The sequence below is a fragment of the Motacilla alba genome, chromosome 4 (genome assembly GCF_015832195.1).
Source record: "Motacilla alba alba isolate MOTALB_02 chromosome 4, Motacilla_alba_V1.0_pri, whole genome shotgun sequence".
NCBI lineage: Eukaryota > Metazoa > Chordata > Aves > Passeriformes > Motacillidae > Motacilla > Motacilla alba.
This window is the reverse complement of record NC_052019.1, coordinates 30,454,144-30,475,526: the sequence shown is the minus strand read 5'-3', so window position 1 is coordinate 30,475,526 and position 21,383 is coordinate 30,454,144. Positions and strand designations below refer to the sequence as shown.

Here is a 21,383-nt window from a genome sequence, read left to right as displayed (position 1 = left end):
TTCCAAAACACAAAAGCAAGCTGGGAAATGACTGCTGTTATTAAATTTTTGTGTGTAAAGATTTGACTGTGTGAATGAAGCGGGAAAGAGCAGAGAAACTGAGAAAAAGATGTCAATCAATCACGAGCTGCAGCCTGGAAAAGCGCTGGGATCATGGCCCAGCCAAGGCCTCTAGTAACACCCATACAAAACAGAGCAAATGAAACTGTAAGCAAAAGGACTATACTTTGGTTTTCCAAATTCCATGTCCAAAGAAACAAGACTTGGTACATTTTCTGTAAATAAAAGGAATGATCTAAACCTACTATTGGTTCTCCTGTCCGTCTGGAATAACACTCACATCTCTAACACTACCTAGCTAGATGTTTCCAGAGAGATAACACTACTGATGGATATGGTGGAGAAGAAGAACATAATAATAATGTTCTGAGACATGGCCCACCTCTTTAGGCTCTTTTAGAAAACTAAGTGGTTTGGAATGAACCACTGGTCTAAGTCAAACTGCAAACCGCAGATACTTGAAAGAGTAGATCAACACACAGCAGCTTATTTCATCTGTGTTCTCTCAAGGTCTACCACCATGTAAAGATTAACAAGCACATAATTCATTGCTATTATTCTCATTTTCCTATTTTCTATATAAGGTCCACTGATTATAGACATAAAACGTATTTGTTTTTCTTAGTCTTTGCTTAAACTTTACTTTTCAAAAATGGAGTGTAGAGGAGAATCCATATGAGGAGCAGCTGAGGTCACTTGGTGCTCACAGGACCCAAGGTAACAGCATGAAGCTTTCTCAGGGAAGGTTTAGGTTGGATATTAGGAAAAGGTTCTTCACCCAGAGGGTGACTGAGCACCGGAACAGGTTCATGACCCCAGGGAAGTGGTCATGGCACCAAGCCTGACAGAGCTCAAGAAGCATTTGGACAGTGCTTCCAGGCGCATGGTGTGACTCCGGGAGCTGTCCTGTACAGAGCCAGGAATTGAACTCAATTATTTCTATTGGGCCCTTCCAACCCAGCATATTCTATGATCCTATGATAATAGTTAATATGAAGATAATAATAATGGGGTTTAGATATAGGACAATCAGAAAAAAACACCAGCTATGTTGGTCAGCTCCCTTCTTCCAATGTCTAGTGAATTTTTTACTAAATGAGCAAACCATTTGTATGACAGAAGTATGATTTTGCCAAAAAACAGATTTTTCAGATCAGTTAACCAGACCCTGGAGATTTTCTTCAGGCTACTTACCTGAGAAGAAGGATGGCTTTGCATTTTAAATTTAAAAGGACTTCTGTCTACTTTCTCTACATATAAGGAACAAACAGGTACTGCATGTGCAAGGCATAAAAGTGAATAACAGAATCATTATTATATAGCTTCTAAATAATTACTTAAACAATCTATTGAAGAATGGTCTAAAACTGTATCAATATGCTAAAATATTAGGAGGACAGCATTAGTATCATTTACAGAAGTCTGACCTCCTTTCTCAAGGCCTGTATGAAACAAATGGAAGACTACATGGAAGGAGTCCATGTACAGAGATCAAGAGACAGATACATTGCTTTTGACTTATTACTCTGTTCTCTTTTATTCCTTTGGATATTTTACTAATGATTTTATCTTTTTGACAATCAAGAAACTATTCTTTTGTTCCTTCAGGTGGAATTTTAACAAAGTTATCAACAATCAGTGGAAGATAATCACTTTCACTGGCTACAGAGAAAGAATAATAATATCCATGCTGTAAAACCTGAAGATATCACTCCTTCAGGACATATAGTAGCAGCTTGTGGTCTGGTGTTCAAGGTCCCATATGCAGCTTCAGCTGAAAAATCCTAAATTTTCTAATCTGAAAGACTAAACACTTTCATTATCTTATTGCTGTTAACTTGACTTCCTTTCCCTTTTTATACTGCTTTTTAGGTAATGTTTTTGTTGCAATTTTATAGAATTATGGTGGGTTTTTTCCTAGCACAGGTCATCTTTTATAGCTCTACTGCTATTGGAATATTGTTCTGACTGTGATGGCTGCACTACTAATATATGAATCTTGCTTTTTTTCCAATTACTTGGAAGCTCAAACTAAGGACAGGTACAGAAGGATCTACAGAATCATTATTCTCAGGTTATGGCCTTTTGAGACAAAGAAAATGATCATGCTTTGATTTAGAGTGATTTGACTTGGCGTGAAGCTCTAGAGCATGTCTGTGTTTCTCCACTATTATATTGAAAATTGATAGGCAATAAAAAATTCCGAGCTAAAAGTATACTCACAACCATCCCACCCTCTAAGAAACTCACTAGAACAGAATGTTGAAGTTCCTTGTGTGAGTTTCACTTGCAGTGTTTATTTCCATATAAAGTAATTGACTTATTAAAAGGTGTTGTTCATCACAAGACTGTGTCAAATAATCCTGTGGTTTTGATTGCATAAAATAACACTTCTCTTGATTGCTGCAGATCAGCTCCATTCCCTTAGAAGGGAAGAACTCAGGTTGATAAAAAAGAGTAACTGACGCACCAGTGAGTGCTGTAATAAATTTAGACTAATGCTGGTGACAGTGGCCTTGGGAAACAGATCCACATTTGCAAGATTGATGTCTTCATTACTTTCAACCTGTACAATACAGCAGCAATATAAAATATTCTCTTCAGGTTCTTGCAATTATTGGTGTCAGCTGTACCTTTTCAATTTTTAAAAAGAAGTCCATAAGCACTTGTAGTCTTCACAATAAAAATTTACGTCTTTCATGACCAGCTAAAATAGTTACCTGCTTTTATTAAGCAACATAGCAACTTAGGTTGACAAAGGGATAGTTTTTACATTTTAATTTTTCAGAATGCCTCCTGCTGGATTTTTGCAGCTTGCTTGATAATTTTTTTTGTATTTTGTGGTGGAATATGTATATATGCTTTAGTATTTACCAAAATAGTTTGAAATTTTTAAACTCTTTTTAGCTATTTCTGTGCTAAAACTAAAATAATGTCTCCAGAGTGCAAAGCACATTACATTCTGAACAGTAGGTATGTTTGATGTCTTCCTTTCAAGGCAAAGCAAAAGAGCATAACCAGAAGCATTATGACTAAAATATTTGTTTGGCAGAAGCATCAGTTCATATTGCCTTATATCAATATCACAGAACTGTATGCATTTGAAGTACAAGAAATTATTTTTCCCCCACCCAGAGTACATTTTTAAAACATCTGATGTTATAGAAAATAAAGCATCTGCCAAAGGAAAAAAAATTATATAATGATTTAATACACTTCCAGAATGACTGAATTGTGACACTACAGTTTCCACAAACATTACGTTTTGCACAATATGGTGCAAAACTTGAAATCCTTTGAAATTATGATCTTTTCAGACAGATCAATATCAAGTGGATAGGCTAAAACAGAATAGAAAAGAAATAGAAAAGATCAGAAGAGAATTTATTTTTTAGGGCACTTCTTACATTCTGAGTACTTTGAATTTCTTTACAAAGTAATGAATTAACAATTTTATCTGCTGCAAAGCAACCATTATGAAAGGAGAAGATATTATGTGCCAGCATTTCAAACAAGTCCTGACAAGCCTCCTGAGTTTGAAGCCTAGTTGTTAGGCTGTGATGTTTGTATCCAGGAGTAATTGTGCTTGAAAAGTTGCAGGTGCAAATAAATAATAAAAAACCCCAGTAAACATTTATTACTTTAAAGAACTGATTTTTTAAATGTTAAATTTACAAATTTGTGGAGGTGCAAGCTTATCTTTGGAACTCAGTAGTTTATTCAGCTTGGGTTTTTTTGCAGGTTTTTTTTCTTTTTTTGTTTACTTGTATTTTCTTTGTTTTAGAAAAGGCAGGGGAAAACTAAAATTAAGATAGAGGGCCATTATGGTTGTTTTTGTGATGTAGAAGTGATCTATCAAAAAGAGGAAGGAGCAAGTGTTAAAATTCAAGTTGAAATAATCAAAGGCTGAGAAAGAACTGAAAGAGGGGAAGGAGCTCCAATATTTCAATGCCTCCTGTTTTCATTCCAAAATTAAGTAATGAAAAGAGAGGATGATGGACCAGTTTGAAAAACATGTATCAGTCACAGAAGATACTAAAAATTTTGTTTAGAGTGTTATTGATATGCTTATCTACATTAAGTCTGTACCAGGAAAAAGTATATAAATTTCTCTTGTTTATCTGGTCAGGAAACAAGAAATGGTTCAGGCTTTGATAAAGCTTTTAAGAACAAGAAAGCTGCTATTTCCTTTTACAAGAAATCTTGAATTGGATTTTCTTAATACCTCAAACAAACAAAAGCATGAAAGAGAAGATTAAAAAAGGAAGAAGTTTATAGTCATTCAAACCTGAAACCTGTCTTGGTCTTAGGAAAAAAAAAATTCAATACTGCTTTCTTAACAGGGAGCTAAACAAAGAACAAAGCTTGATTTTGAGAGTCATGTAAATGCTATGCCATTATAGGAATAGGAAAATCTATCAAAAGAATGGTTTTAAAATTAGAAAAGCATGAAGGTACAATATGCAGAGTTTAACAGAACTTAAAATACTCAATCAAAATACCTAGTGACATTGCCTAGTGACATTTCACTGTATCTATGCACAGCAAGTTTTAGATATTCACCAGAGAGACTCTTCAAAAAGATAAGACAATACAGCAGCCAACACACCGAGAGGTTCTACTTTTTAAAGTATTACCATTTGATATGGGTACTCAAGAATTTTTCAGGGAGGTATGCACATAATACACATTAGATACTCTATCCTCACAGTGTAAAGGCAAATGATTACTATGTGTGGTCCAACATGTAAAATTCTTCATGTAGATTTTTTTTCTGCACTGGTTAATGTCATCTAAGATGTGTCTCAAAATTTGGTATTTCTAGAGATTGAAATATACAAAGGAAAATGATGCAAATTCATCTGAATATAGCCTTTTAATTCTTCAGAAACTTAGACAGAAGCTAAGTAGTGGTTTATACATCTGTTATCACTTAACTCTCTAGAATATCCATTTGTGCGTAACTGCCCAATGCTTTAGAGCAAAACAAAGCAATATTTTAAAATGAATGCTTTGGACTTCCTCCAGAAAGCACAGAAATAAGACCACAGTGACACTTGTTGAGGTAGACTATAGAGGAAAAGTCCATTGATATTATGAAATTATAGCACAGCACAAGCCTCTGAGACCATCTCTTATGCCTGAATTGTGATTTGCCACCAAGCTGTATCAGGGGAGGTGCCATATGCCTCTGCTGAAAAACCAAAGAAAAACCTCTGCTTCTCAGAAATAGAAAGGAGTAGAAAGGTGGAAAAGCTACCTCTCCAGCACCCTTACCCTTCTCAGGGTAAATGTAGGCCAAACGAACTCCTTTTGGGTGGTGTCCTAGCTGGGCATGCCTAATTTTTTTCCTTCAGCCTGATGCATCCAGGCAATAAAAGAGCTGGGACAAATGAACTTGGAACATGGATTGTGGACCTGGGATTCAACTTCCACCTGCCGCTGGGGCTGCAGCACTGGCAGCTCTGCTGATACCTCCAGGGAAATACCTTTTCATGTCAGCCAGGTAGAACAAGTTGGATTGCAATAACTTGGAAACACAGATCAGGGATCTATTGAAAAGATTCAGTTGCTATTACTGTGGTGCAATAGGACTGTTCTTTAAGTAAAATATGTTATGCCCCAAGTAAAAATGTCTTAAATATCCTGGTTGATCAAGCTTCATAACTTCTTTCAATTTTTCCCTTCAAACATCATTAATTTTAAGACATGTTATTATACAGTTTTATAAAGTTTCAGGGAAGATGGGAATAATATTTCTGAGAGTTTTCTTTGGTTTTTTTCCCTCCTGAATTATGGAAAGCAGCAATGGAAATAAAAAGGTGGACGCCTCTGCATTGGTTACAGAGCAGCTATCAACCTTACGGATTTAAGGCTTGATTTTGCAGCTATTAAAATAAATTTTAAAATGCCAGTGATTTTCAACTACATTTATAACCTAAAAATTAATGTTGGAGCAACAAGAATTTACTTTTGCAGAAAAAATGTCTTAGTCCTATCTTTATGGAATATTCCTGCTGCACTAAATACCTGTTGTCTGAACCAGCCTCTAGATTTTAATAGGAATTGTACAGTGGTCATGGAATTAAATGGGACAAATAAAACTATACTAGAAAAGAAAGCACTCTTTTAGCAAATGCCATATTTTTGGCTGATTTGTATAGGATCAAATTCTATTTCTATAGATTGGAGTTTTCCTTTACCTTTGTAAGTAACTTCCATGAGGGCTGTCTAAAGTGCAAAGGGACAAATACTAACTTCTCCAACACATTTTTCTAGTGCTACCAGTATTTCTACTGTAGAGTATTTCTGTAATTTTCTATTTTTATCATTGTTTTATATTTTTCTATTTAAGCTGAAAATTAATAAATAACCTTTTCCCTTTCTTTTTGCTTGTCACTATTGTTCAGAAAGACACGTGAATATCTAATTGTTTTGATGTTTTTGACAAGAGAAAAATGGGATTTTTATCACTAATTGCAGTGTTTCCTATTCTTTCTATTTTAAATGTTTTGAATCTCTGCTGAATTATTTCATATTTGCAGCTACAGTGTGGATTATTAACTATTGTAAAAAGGCTGAATAATCCTGACAAATAAACAATAGAATTGTCATAACCTACCCCAATAGAAGGTTTCACACCAGCAATTTTCCTTACTGATGTTAAGCCATCCCATCCCAAGAGCTTGGTGAAGGAACTGCTTCATTATACTGGCTAGCTGCACTCTGATTATTGAGTAAATTGCACAGGAGATAAGAGATTTAGAGAATTCTGGGCAGGTCTAGAGCTGTATGTACAAGAGCTTTTAATAATATCAGTTATTGTATAATTTAAATAGTAATGATGACAACTGCGGGCATTTCCTGAAGAATAATAAATGATGGAAGCCCTTAATGACTTCAGGCACTTTAACGCCAACTGGTCTTTAACTCCTTAAGAAATACAGAAATATAATATGCTTGCGACTTTCACAACACAAACACAGTGATTAGAAAATAATTATAGATATTCTCCCTTCTTTTCTTTCATAATTTCTACTACATGTACATGATTCTTTGCAATTTCACTTGACTGGTGGTATCTATGTGCTGTATTATTAGTCATACAGAAAGGTGCCTAAATCTTTTTCTACATATCTTTCTAGAAATAACATGTATGCTTTATTATCATATTCTCACTGTCTAAGTGAAGAAGTCTTTGTCTCATAAATGTATGAAAATTTATAGGAAACATTTAACATTGATAAATAATGGCTATTGTTATTCTGGTTTACAATTGTCCTGACAACCATGTAGATTGTTTGGACTAGAACAATTATTATTTAATATGCTTCTGTACATTTGAAAAGGAACATCATGTACTTCTTTTATCAATTGGAAATTACTCAAGGTTGAACTTGTTTTTTAACATAAACAGCTAAGAAAAGTATTTTTGTTTTAATAACTAGAATATCAAATCATTTTATTTTCACAGAAACAGAAAATTAACTAGTTCATAGCTTTTCTGTTTTTACATAAATTGATGGCATTAAGTGATATTCTATATAGTCTAGAATAATTTAATAAGATTTTAATGAAAGGGTGCTATTATGTACTATTTTATACGTGCAGTCCAACTCCATTGCTGCACTAATGTCAAGGTCGTGGGTTTGATCCCAGTATGGACCATTTCCACATGTGTTGGACTAAATGATCCTTGTGGGTCCTTTCCAGAATAGTCTGTGATTCTGTGATTACTTGCCTGCCTTTCATCAGAGAGAAATTAAATCCTATAGTGAAATTGGTACTTTCTCAAAATGAACTCTGTGATGTGGGAAAATGTGACAAAATGAAGAATAAATTAAATGAAAGAAGAAATGTCATATCATGAAATGTTGCCCTGTGGCTGCAAAGCAGAAATGAAAAATATTTTTAAAAAGGATACAATGAAAATGGGCTAAATAGTTAGTGACTTTAGTAAGTCTCAGAACTATATCTACTTACACATATATGAATAAATTATTCAAAGGAACTTAATTGAATTAAAGAAAGAAGTTACTATACTGTTCTAAAAATGAAATAACAGAGAATTCATGAAGAATTCATTAAAATGAGACATGAAATGAAGTATAATTCTGTTCTGTGTCAGAAACAGAGGAGGATGTATTCTATTCCATATATTGTATCTAATACCGGGACCTTACCATGTAGTTGAAAGCAATTTATAAGACTGTAAGATCCATACCAAACAGGAAGCAGGAGCGTGCAAAATGTATCATCCATGAAAATAGAAGTAAAATATGCAGTTTAAATTCTCTGAATCATGCTCATTTTCTGCTTCAGGTATGGATGAATGATCACAAATTTTTCAGGGTTTTTATCACCTTCCTCATTCTCATCATAAACAATACAGAGGAAATGCAGGACACCTCCAGGTTTATATTATTTTTCAAAAATGGAACAAACTCCCATGAATTACTGTTTTTCCCGTATAGATGTGCAGGTAGTAAATTGAGAAGAGTTGAAAAATGCAGCATATTGTACATCTCTGCGTTGATATAGGTGGGCGCATAAGTGGAGTAATCTTCTTTGGGAACAAAGCAATAACAGATAACTTCTATTACTTATACTGCTCCTGGGAAAAGTGGAGCTGTATACTACCCCTTATTTAAGAATAGAAGAAAAGTGACAATGTATACCTGTGTTATATGAATTCTACTGATATAGTTATCTATGTTCTTTTATCTTCTTGTCAGTGCCAACAATTTGGAAGAAATAATTTTAAAAATCTTGTGTTTGTGGCTTTACATATATTCCCATATTTTTCTCCACAAGCCAAAAGAGAATCAAAGCAGAATAAAAGTGCTATGAGTTTAGGATGAAATTCTTTCTTTAATACTTTAATACTGCTGTTTTCATGTTCTGCATCTTTTTCTTGTCTGGCAGTACCTGGATCACATTAACAAGAAAGTGACATGAAGCTTATTTTACAGTACTTTTGTTGTTGTAAGTGAAATATGAATGAGGTGCTTTTAATTAGAAGTTCTAATTGGAACTTATGAGAAGTTCTGTCTCATAAGGGATTATAAAATAGAGCTAATTTATATGGTAAAATAGCTGAATGTTATACTTGAATTTATAGAGTATCCATTATATAAAGTATTAGATTTTAATTATTTGAATGTAATATAGTGACTATTGAGGGTCAACTTTGTCTCTGATATCAGAGAATCTTAGAATAGTTTGGATTTGAAGGGTAAAGATAAAGATATCTAGTTCTAACCCCTCCCTGCCATGGACAGGGATACCAGCCACTAAACAATGTAGCTCGAAACCCCATCCAACCTTTTATCTTTCTCTTTTTACCATAGAAGGGGAATGTATTTAATGCTACCCAAAATCATGGAGTTTACCAAGTAAGTAGTCCAGAAGCCTTGCCTCTTCCTTTGAAACACAGATGAATAAATTCAGGTTTTGTCATTTTCTAGCTCTACAAATTGTCCTTATGGTGTTTTCCTTTCTGTTTAGTTCCTCTTTACTTACATTTGACTCCAAAGGAGAGGTTAGGCATGTTTTTCATGCTTACTGCTCACAGAAAGAACACATGGGAGCAAATATCCAATAGATATTGTGAAGTTCTGGATGGTTTTAATTTCAGTCAGGAGTTTTCCGTAGAGCATGATTGCTGAATAAACAAAAGTATAATCTTGGAAACAAACAGATGCTTGCAGAAAGAAGTGCAAGTTATTTTCCTACGAGTGAAAAATTGCAGTGTTAAAAACTAATTGTCCTAGTAAAAATTTTGAGATCATCAAAAAGCCCCCCCCAAAAAAGCCCACTTCTCTTAGAAGTGATTCGCCTATATACATCAAAAAAATTAAAGCTTAAGGCTTTTATGTCCTGGATATTTTATTTGCTGAGGTGAAGTAAATGTTGTGACATGGGACTTTGATGTATTTGGTTTATCTCAAATAAAATAGATTCACCTGTGAGGTACATCTGGTGTATATTACACTCAGAATATGTAACAGTTTAAACTCTAAGTGAATTACAATAACCAGGATCTGGACTAAGGAAGAGAAGGATTTGCTGACTACTAGTTACCACATGATGTGCTGTAAGAAACAGATATTAGAGCATATCTACACACTTGAACACCTTAGGACAGCTGTCAGGGTAAATGTACATTCAGGATCTAAAGCTTGTCACAGCTGGTTTCAGAACAAATATATGAGAGTTAACTGCAGGGTGGTCCATTCCCTGCATGTTTGGAAAGACCTGGAGTTTAAGTGAGCTAGCAAGCATGTCTCTAGGCTGAATGTAAAATATCAATTGCTGTAAAAAACATAGCAGCATGTGCATTTCTTAAGAAATGTAATGCAGCAGAAACACTTTGAAAACCTCTCCCCTCTGTCTGCACAGATAAGAGCAAACACACTGTCTGTGGATGATTTGTCATATCCTTATGCAGTCACTCCTCCTAAGTGCGTGACAGACCCAGACGTGCACGTTGAGAGCTGTGCTAAGGCATGAATTCAGCTTCTTTAGATTAGCATTTAATGCCTTCCAAAAGGCTGGGCATGTGCACTGCTTTGTGTATTATTCTGAATAAGTCCTGCCCAAGCTGGTTTTTGCAGCACCTAGTCCTGATGATCAGGCTGCTGTAGGTCTGAACTGAAGCAAGGGGAGGGCTGCCCTGGCTGGCAGGACAGGAGTTAAGAGCCTGTGGCTCCCACTGCCCCTGTTGGTTTTGGGCTTGATGTGGAGAGCTGGCTGGGACCATATGAAAAGAGAGGTGAACTTGACAGAGTATTCCTGGGAGAAATAGCAGCGCATAGAGACTCAGTGGCAGGTTTTCCAAGCTGGGACTTTATTATGTGAAACTCTGATTAGAAGATTCACATGATATTGTCATAGATGTTTGGAAAATCTGAGTTTAAAATTTCAAGATTTCTTATAATCCACTAAGAGGAAAAGATACTTCACTATACAGTTTATCTGTCATTTTAAACTAGGTGAATAATGTGCTAGTTACAGCTTTTATTCTTTATCCTTGTATAGGCAGTAAATTGACTGCATGACAACTTAGTAAAGGGTTGTCCTTACAAGGACAATAGGGAATATTAATTCTGTCATCAGCTTCATGGAAATGTTGATCTCTATTGATACATAATAGCTAATATCCTGTATACGAGCAATTAGAACAGTGTGAAATGCTTCTGAATAGAAAATATACACCCTGATCATCATTTGGCTACTTATTAGCTTATAAATTTTTTGTGGGTGTGTGATATTCTGTAACTCAATACATACAGACTGTCCTAGCCAAGATACCACTAGAGGAAGAGGTATACCTGGTACCTGGTGCCCAGTTTGAAAGTCTGAAAAGAGAGTCTTTAATTCATGGGCCAGAGGACATTCCACTGCTTGGTTGTCTAATAAGGCTGGTTGTTGCAGAAGCAGGAGGTAAACCAATTAATAAAGACAATATGCAAGAGATGTATTAGAGCCAAAAAATTGCATTCTGCATGATAGTAAGTAAATAAATAAATACAGAAAACGAAACAGCATAATATAGAAGAATAAAAGAAACATACCACTAAAAAATGAAGATGAGCAACTTGCTCTTTCAATTCATTGCTCTGTTTCTGAAAGAAAATATTCCAAAAAATGGTTAATTTGCTTCTTTGTGCTTTGCAGATGTCAAATCAATGTCCTTTTTAAAAATTATTTTTCCCCTCTTAAAAGCAAAAATGTTGAGCCCAGAGTATTAGTGTTCTTTCATAGGCAATTCCTAATTTTCAAAGATTTTAGAAAATTCAAAAACTATTTCAGCATGACTTTTCAATGGCTTCTTGAATATATTAATTTAAATATGAAATTTAATTTTGAAAATTACCTTTCGAATTTGGACCTAGAATCCGAATTTTGGAAGGAATGAAACTGCTACAAGAATTATACCTTATGTACATATATGCAGTTTCAATGAGCATGTGTTTTTCCTTTGTAGTATTTACCTATAGATTTGTACAATGATAGAATAGCTTCCATAAAGTAGATGCGCTGCGCATTAACAATCTTTTCCATAAACTTCTATGTCCAAAATGTCTTAGCTGCCTGGTAGATAGAGGAGAAAGATGTTTCTATTTCCAATAAATGTGAAAATGCTTGAAATGAGGGCTTTCAGTGTCCACAGAGAACAAAATTATGATTTTTTTAAAACAATTTCTCACTCTTGAATGATATAACATCTGTAATATAATTTTTCATCAATTTCTCAGCTGTAAATTCTCTGGATTATCAAGAGTTGCTTCTTTAATGCTGAACTCCACTTACACACCAAAATGCTTGCCATTTAAGATTTTAACAGGGATGTCATGTAACAAATTTGTAGAAGCATATCAGCTGTAGGTCCATTGCCTTGATACCAGGCAGGGCTCTACATGACTCGCTTCTCTTTGCAGAGAATGAAGAAATAAAATCAGAAATTTCAATTCATGATTTAGCAATTCACAATCTCTCAACAACTTTGCTACAATATTCTTCCAAGCAAACAGTACTTTTCTCTCTCTTATTATTAAGATTAGTATTGTGTGTCTTCAGAAAGTAATTCCTGGTCAAGTCCACTTCATGATATGACCAGAGTAAGTTAGCTGAAAGATTCAATTTTGCACTTGGTGTAAAAAATCCCAGTTAGACTTCCACGTGCTTTATTGTTGTGCCGACAGCTTGACTTTGTTCAGTGACACTGATAACACAAACATGCAGAAAAGAAATTTAAAAAAAATTTAAAAAAACCAACTTGTCATATAAATTTATTTTTTAATTATTCAGTAAAAATTAATTTTCTGTCTTTATAATGTACTTATTTTCTTCCCATAAAATTTCAGAAGTATGCATTAATTACCTTTTTTTTGGCTATGACCATTGTTGATACCTTGGTAATAATAACATGAATAATAATAAACAAAAATACTGGCCTCATTCAGTACAGGGCATTATAATTTTTTGCCATTGAAATCCCACACAGGGAAAAGGGTTGATACAGAGTAAAAGACAGCAATTTACTAATTAATGTTCTGTAGTTCTCTCCGAATGCAAAACCCACACTGCCCCTAGAATCTTGCAGTCTGAAAGATTATTTGCAAAGTGGCTAAAATTAGATGCAAATAGAAAGTTTAATCCATGTACGTAATATCTGAACAGTGACATTTCTACGTATTTGCATATATATTATTTAAAGAGAACTACAGGCTCGGTTTGATTAAAATGCAGCCTTAGTGAGAAAACAGAGGAATGCCTTCTCAGACACCTTCAAAATTGTGCATATAGCAAGGTCTTATCACACCATAATTTATTTTCAGTTCCATTAAGTGCAGCAGTAAGTTTTAGCCTTATTCTTTTTCCTTCCAGAAAATATTTGAAGTAATAAATAGCTCACTGATTAGAGCTATTTTAAACTTAGCAAGTTAAATACTTAACATTCTTCTTCTATGTTCTCCAATCATCTGGGGAAATAAGTGTTCCTTATAAAAAGAGCCACACTGAAACAATTCAGATAGTTCAAAGCCTTAGGTTGCCTGCCAGAACTTGCTTTAATGTATTTGTTTTGTGAAATTTAAACAAGGGACACAATATTTATATGTGTACCCTATCATTATGCAATTTGTCTTTTTAGAAATCATTCTTAGGGCTAGGCATTTTCAGAGCTATAAAAATGTTTATAAATCAGATTATAAAGTGATACAGTAGATCTAAGTTTGTTTAAAGCACAGGACTGGGAGTCATAAGAACACAGACTTGCTTTGACTTCACTAATGACATTATGGAAGAAACCTTTCTGCAACATTTAAGTTTAAGCATTCATAGAAAAACAAAAGCAACATCAGCAGCAGGGAGCTGGGGACACACAAATAGATGTGTTCCCTTCAGACAACCTTATCCCTCATAAACTGCAATCAATCCTCCTCTGCAATCTCATTCACCAAGATCCACATATTTCTTTCTAGGAAGGAACAAGAACTGAGCAGCTCAGTCAGTGTGGCTAATATCACTTTTATTATCTCTCCCTTTAATTTGCTAATGAGAAAACAAATAGGACATGATAATCTGCTGTTGAAAACACTAGGATGTTGAATCTCGCTCATATTTCTTCTGTGTTCGGTAGACTGTGACACCAACACTGGGATGTAGCAAGGAATTAAATGATTGTAAACAGGCTGTGTCTTGGGACATCTAAGCCTGCCATTCTGCTGCCCATCTAAGGCTTCCTAAAGTGAGACTCACAACTCAAAAACTAGGCTTATTTGGGATTTAGAAATATTTACTGTGTTTCTGCAGGTAACAATCCCACGACAGCAACATTACTGTCAAAAATGAGGTGTTCTATATTGCACAAATCACTGTCTAGGCAAACTGCCTTTTAAAATGGGGTCTGAATGTGCCCAGCTGTGTGCTCTGTTTTTCTAAGTGCATCAAGCAGCAAAGTGTATCAAACATTTCTTTGCATCAATCTCCACATTCCTAGTGAGGGGGTCATTTGACTCATCAAGCCTCGACCATTGTAGACACCTCCCCATGATGGGGTGTGCTCTCCTTTCTCATTTTTAATTATTTTTGACCCTCACAAAAGCAAATGATTCTTTTATTTTCTTGGTAAATCCATGAGTGTTCTTCTGTCTTCCTGCACGTATGTTGCTTTTTCTAAATGAGGCTTAATCGGCTTTTTGTTCCCTGGATCTTCCCTCTTGGGTTCTTTAAGATGTAAATGACTTTTTTTTTTTTCCCACTGCAATAGGGAACTTCCTGATCACTGTGACCTGTGAGAAGATAACAGGGAGTGGCCTCTCATTAAAACATCCCTTAGCAATCACAGGTGCATGCGTCCCAGTGTCAACTTCAGTATGTCAAACTGACTCGAGTGGTTGCTACCTTTGATATTCCTCTGCTGCTGTTAGTACTTCCTTCCCCCACATCCTGACACTAAAGGTCTGAGAGGCATGAGGGCAGAACTTGATATTCAAGGTCAGTGTAAAGAGTACATTGGTTGTCTTTGTTTCTGGAGGGTCTTGTAGTCCTGAAATTCAGGGCTCTGTCTGAAACAAAAGCTATACATATAGGTGTTAAATTGCAGGACGTGCCCATGGCCATCTTTTTCCCAGTGACTGGCAGGGTTGGGGAGACCACAGTCTGACTCCCTGTGCTCGCTGCCTTAACCCCCAGAGCCCTGTAATCATCCTTAAATTGCTCAAGATCTCCATGGCCAGTAACATCAGTACTGAAATTATTGAGTAGAATTCTTTTTCTGTGAAAAGAGAACAGTCGGTGGGCTGGAGAGTATGTTAAATTTGTTCCATTACTGTGCAAAGGCAGTGCAGAGCCTTAGCACGAGGCTGCACTTGTCTTGGACCAAACTGGCTGTAGCTTGGTTTAGCAGTCAGTAACTGCTGCCTGACCTTTTTTAGCTTCAGCAATGGGAACTGTCTATGGCAAAGCCCTAAGAATCCCAGGGAACCACTGGGCAAAAAACAACAGACCCCTGGGGTAACAGGGGCTGGGGGATGCTGGGGGGCATCTTTCAAGCTTCAACTGTGAAGCAATGAAAAGAAAGCAATGCATTAAAAAAAATTAAGGAAAATAATAACACTTATGCCCAGCTTTGAGAAAAATTGTATCATTGATCTAATGCATGTCATGAGAGTCATGACATGATAGTGCTTACTCCAAAGTAAGCACAATGGCAATGGCCCCTATGCCACATTCTCTTTTCCTGGAAAATTAAATATTTGTTCTTAGGATTCAGGGGCTCATCTGGAAGGCCAATATAGGTGTCAGTAGAACGGTGGTTTTGTGTAATAAATTTACCTGTATTATTAACACATCTATTCTGTGGACTAGGAGTTTTAGTTTGGACTAGGAATGTTAGTATTACACAATTTGGACTTCTAAATTGTTAAAGCAAAAATAGCAATAACAATTAATTCTTAGATTCCCCTTAGACCCACACTGGTGATGTGTTCCCCTTACCAACAAGAGGCAGAGCAGTGTGTCCTGTTCTGCTTTATCACTGTGATCACACTGGGTCTGGCAGCCCCATGCAGTGACTGGGCCCACTGTGAGCACGCCTCTGCACCAGCTGTGGATTATCATTTCTTCTCTTATTATAAGAATTATTTATGGATAATTCTATTCTGGGTAACAAATCTGATTAATCTGCCTGAACCAAGCAGTCTGCTTCCCTAAGTGTATGAACTTTCAGTGAATAACACTGAATAGTGTGAGCTTCTGCATGTTATAACAAACTGAGGGAAAAGTGTCTTTCAAAATCTTCTCCAAGGTATAATTTTTCTGCAGAAGTTTTAGAGACTTGACTGTGAGATAAATCTATCATCTTACTTCTAATTTCAATGGCATGTAAACAATGGCAATCTAAAGGCAGTTACTTGTGTTGTGCTAATGAAGCCTGACCTGGAAATAGTAAAAGAGATTTTTCACAATGATGATTTTGCTAAAGATTTATTAAAATAAATAACAAGATTTTCTTTCAGACCTACACAAATAGACTATCACCTCTGAGTGAGCAGATGCACTTATGCACCTATATGCACCTGTATGGAGGTGTGTGTATGGTTCCAATATAGAACATGAGATTTATTGAAAAAATCCTTTAAAATAAAGCACTATAGGGAAGTAAGACAATATCTGTATCATAGAGTGTGGTTCATGCTGAATGCTTACTAATGCTTGCTTCTACTGAAAAAATACTTTAATAGACTCAGAAAACCATATTCTATTTTTTCATAAGGTAAATTAATTCTCCTGTATTTTATGAGTTTAACCCCAGTGGGAAACTAAATACAACAGTTGTTCATTTACTCTTCCCCTTCCTAGTGGGATGGAGAGTCAGAGAAAAAGTTAAAACCTGTGGGTTGAAATAAGAACAGTTTTATAACTGAAATAAAGTAATATATAATAATAATAGTAACAATAATAATAGTAATAATAACAGTAATGAAAAGGGGAGAGAGAGACAGGAATAAATCCCAAGGAAGAAAATCAATGCTCAGTAAAATTACTTACCAGCTGCTGACCAATGCCCAGCCCATCCTGAGCTGTCACTGGCAGCTCCTGGGACCCTCCCCACGTCCTCAGCATGACATTTCATGGTATGGAATATCCCTTTGGCCAGTTCAGGTCAGCTGTCCTGGCCATGCTCCCTCACAGCTTCCTGTGCACTTCCTCACTGGCAGAGCCTGGGACACTGAAAAGTCCCTGACTTGGGGTAAGCACTGCTTGGTAACAACCAAACATCAGTGTGTTACCAACATCATTCTCACACTGAATCCAAAACTGTACCCAGCTACTGAGAAGAAAATTAACTCTTTCCCAGTTCAAACTAAGACACTGATTTAACTCAAATAACAAAAGAATCTTAAAAACTGAAATTTCTTAAAGTGCATTTTATAGGAGGTGTGTAGTTCTTCTGAGAAATGAACTTTTTAATATATTAAAAACTGCAGCATAGAATGTATTTTAAAATAAATATTGCCCAAAGTCTAAACAAAGATTTGCACTTGGTAGATTTTACAGAATGAAGTTCCCCAGACACTGAAGTTTTATTTCTCACACACTCTTATATGGCACCTTGGCATTAGCAGATGAGCTTTTCTTGAAGATCTTGCATTCCCTAACAGTCTTACAGAACACTTTCATGTATATTTTCATGTAAAACTCATTCAGGTTTGTTGACATACGTCATATGTTTCAACATTTTGTATTTGTAATGAAAAATATAGCCATTAGAGGCATTTTAAGCCATGGAAATACTTCTATGAATTCAAATTGTTTTGTTTTTTTGTCTGTTTTCTTGGTTTTCCTTTATTCCAATATGTCAGTGCAAGTCCTTGAAATTGTTCAAGTCTATTTGCACTAAGACACCAGCTGGAAGAAAATTAGGTACATGTCAGCAACTTAGGTGGCACGATAGTACCATCTGGACTAAAGAGACATCTGCCCATCTTAATGGTTAAACATGTGTAATTGCATACATAGAAGGAATGGATGAACTATCTGACATGACATAATTTCTGGATGTTTATGTTTATGATGCTTCTTTCACTAAGCAGAAGCTACTTGTTTATTTGTTTCTGTGCTGGAGGCTGCTGTTCCCTTAGCAAGGGTGGCTGACTTGATACACAGACATTACTGAACTTCTTTTACCTGTACTCCAGTATATTAGCCTGAAGGGAAATCAATATTCCCTTTTTTACCTTAACATTGGGTTATAAACTGCAGGAATCCAGGAACTGACTCATGAGTCCTTTAGTGCTGCGGTTTTTTTGTAAGCTGTGTCACTGAGTAAAGGGACAGTAAGTTCTGAAACTTGTGTTTGGGGCCCATGCAGATCCTGACTCCAACTCAGGATGTTTCCCAAGTACGTAAAAAGATGAATTAATTTTTTAAAAGTTAGATGGCCTTTTGAAAGTGTTGAGAGTAATCAAAGAGTAGCTAGTTCAACCACATGATGAATGAAAACAGATTTCTTGTGCCTGAACCTGGGCTGTCATTCTTGATGAATTCCTAATGTCGCCAAAAAGACAGCTAGGAGTATATCAGTGCAGAGAATGACTTGTACACATCAGTGCTGGTGCACCTAGTGCAGCAACAAACTTATACCTAAATCAAGCTGAAAAAGGGAAAGATGGACGAAAATCACAACCTGAGCTGCCTCTGAGTATTGGGCTTTTGGTAACTTTGGGCTAAAAAATAGTACTGCACATCTTACCCACGCTTATGGCAGCCTCAATAACTTTTAAGACAGATAAACATCTTTCACTTCAAAATGGATTTCAATATGAGAAGGATGAGAAATATATAAGGCAAATAAAAGGGTGTCTGTGAGTCAGTCAGGTCTATGACTCTAATACAATAAGTAATATTTGTTAGCCAAGGACTTTCAAAAGTATTTTAAACATTCCCTGTATACTACAAGCTACAAATTTGGTACCCTCAGAGTGTCAGTAGAGATTTGGCTTTAAACAATACAGGACATTAAGCTTGAAACATCAATACGTGTCAGAGTTACGCTTTGCAAGACAGAAGATATATGATTCCTATTGCCATAATGATTAGAAGTGTAAGAGTTCTAATATCCAAGCTGTATTATCCTGCTTCTGACAGCTACCAAGAACTTGTGTCCTACAGAGAATCAAACAGGCATCTTATTAATCAAGTTTTTCAGAGAAAACCTGCTCTCAGCTCTTCAGCAAAGTGTACACTCAAATAGTTTCTTCTGCTTCTGAAAGGACTAGGGTGCCAGATACCTGAAAAATATGTGAATATTGCTCAGTAAACACTGTGCAATCAAGGGTGTCCCAAAATATTTTCAAATAACATGTAAGTTAAATTATGTATGAGAAGGAAAATTATATAAGGGACTAAGTTACCTCATGGGAATCAACATATGCAATTTCCATGGTTTAAATTACAAAGTATTTCTTAATGTTATAGGAAATGAATTAAGAACTTGTGAGAAGGAAGGGCAACAGGCTGCAATGCAGGAACAACTAGTCAGGGAATTAGGATACGTTTATACAAAAAAACCATAAGCAAATCATAGAATTTTTACAATCATATTTGTTTCATTATTTGACAAAGTGAAGGAAGGTACCTACCTTCATTCAGGAGGGTGGTGCTGGAGCCAACTACCCATTGGCAGAAACTGCAGGAATAATATCTGCATCCAATTTTATCTGATAAAACTTCTCCCTTGTTCTTTGTTCTTGTTTAGGACAAGTTCTGCCCTTTGATGAAGGTGAAAAAGATGTTTTTGTGTGAAGGGCGGTACAGGAAGAAGTTGAGGAATGTGGTTTCACTGCATAGTCTCCATGCAAGTAAGAAGGAAGAAGAAAGAAAAGAAAAAAAAAGAACTTTTTGTTCTTAGAGAGTAAAGAGGTATCTGATCTAGAATTCATTTTGCCTTTTCCCTAATTTTCCATTTAGATTTTATTTGATTTTCCATATTGTTATATAGAAATTAAAAATTTAAAATAATTTGGTAAATCTCAGTGAAACCTAGCACAATTTCTATAGCATTTGAAGTCTCCAATGGCCTCGTGGAACTTTTTCTACTTCTGACTGAAGTGAGTATATTTCCAAATTATGTGTCCCTCCTGTTCCAGCATTTCAGTCTTTTCAGAATGAGAGGTGATGGAATAATTGTGGATTTTACAATTGCTTTCAAAGTCCTTGAAAATCACAGGATGAAAAAGCAGGTGACAATATTTTTCCCTGCAGATCTCAGGCTCAAGATTCTTGTTGATCAATAGACCTACAAGCTACAAACCAGTATTCTGTATATTGAGACTTGGGGACAACTGATACTCTATACATGTTTTCTTAATTTAGAACTGAAATTATAGCTTTATATTTCAGGCAGACTCCATTGTCTGAATGGCTTTTAGAAAGCAAAAATTCTAGGTTAGTCTTTTTGAAACCTAGCTTAAATAGAATATTAATTTGACATTTCACTAGTTGGCCAAACTATCAGCCCCAGTCATGTGAGGGAGCAATCCAGACATCTACTTGTCTTTGTTAGTCTGAAGTGCCTTACCACCAGTTAAAAAAGGTGATAGGGACAGATTCCTTACTCTTAGAATTGCCACAGGTTTGGATAGAAACTTTCAAATCAGACAGTACAGACAGAAGATGTTTGTCTTGCAAACAAGAATCTTTAAGAAAAGTCTCATCATTACAAAAGATTGAGCCAGAAGAGATATTCCAGTTGCCTGGCACAAAAATGATGATGTGACACAGCCCACATAACTTGAAATAATAATAATTTTTTTCATTAAAGTAGCAGAAAATCCAAATGAACAGCTTAAAACTGTGGCATTATCTGCTATTAGAAGATCTATAACCGGCAACTTTCAAACCAGCATGAAATCTAATTATAGAATAACTTTGCTGTAGCTGCTTCTATTTACATCTGTTCAAGATCAGAAGCAAATAATCCAGGCTTTCCTATAACATCAGCATGTTCCTGACCTTTCTTGATGACACTTATGAAGGAATTTACTGCATTTTGAAGACTGATGCTTCTGGTATTGAGTTCTATAACCAAGCTTCAGTTTACTCCATTGCAGAAAAACTACAAGTAATTTCAAACATGTGATGGATTACACAGAAACCCTTTTTTCTGTGTGCATTTCCCTCCTGACACTTTCTCCCCTTTCAGCCCCTCCACAAGGCTGAAGTCAACTCTTTCTGTGCAGTAGTAGGGGCAGCAGCAATGGTAAGCTGCTGGCATGCTTACCACCGCTTTATCTCCATTTGCCCTTTTACTG

The 21,383-nt window shown here is 35.7% G+C and overlaps 1 long non-coding RNA gene across 1 annotated transcript in view; it reads right to left on the bottom strand.

Annotated features, from left to right (window-relative positions):
* The window catches only part of LOC119700756, a 33,127-nt gene extending 15,851 nt beyond the window's left edge, over positions 1-17,276 (bottom strand). The window contains exons 1-2 of the long non-coding RNA XR_005256873.1: positions 17,119-17,276; positions 11,637-11,687 (exon numbers count right to left, since the gene is read on the bottom strand). This is a non-coding gene — a long non-coding RNA (uncharacterized LOC119700756). The remainder of the gene's footprint in view (positions 1-11,636; positions 11,688-17,118) is intronic.
* Between the last annotated feature and the right edge of the window lie 4,107 nt (positions 17,277-21,383).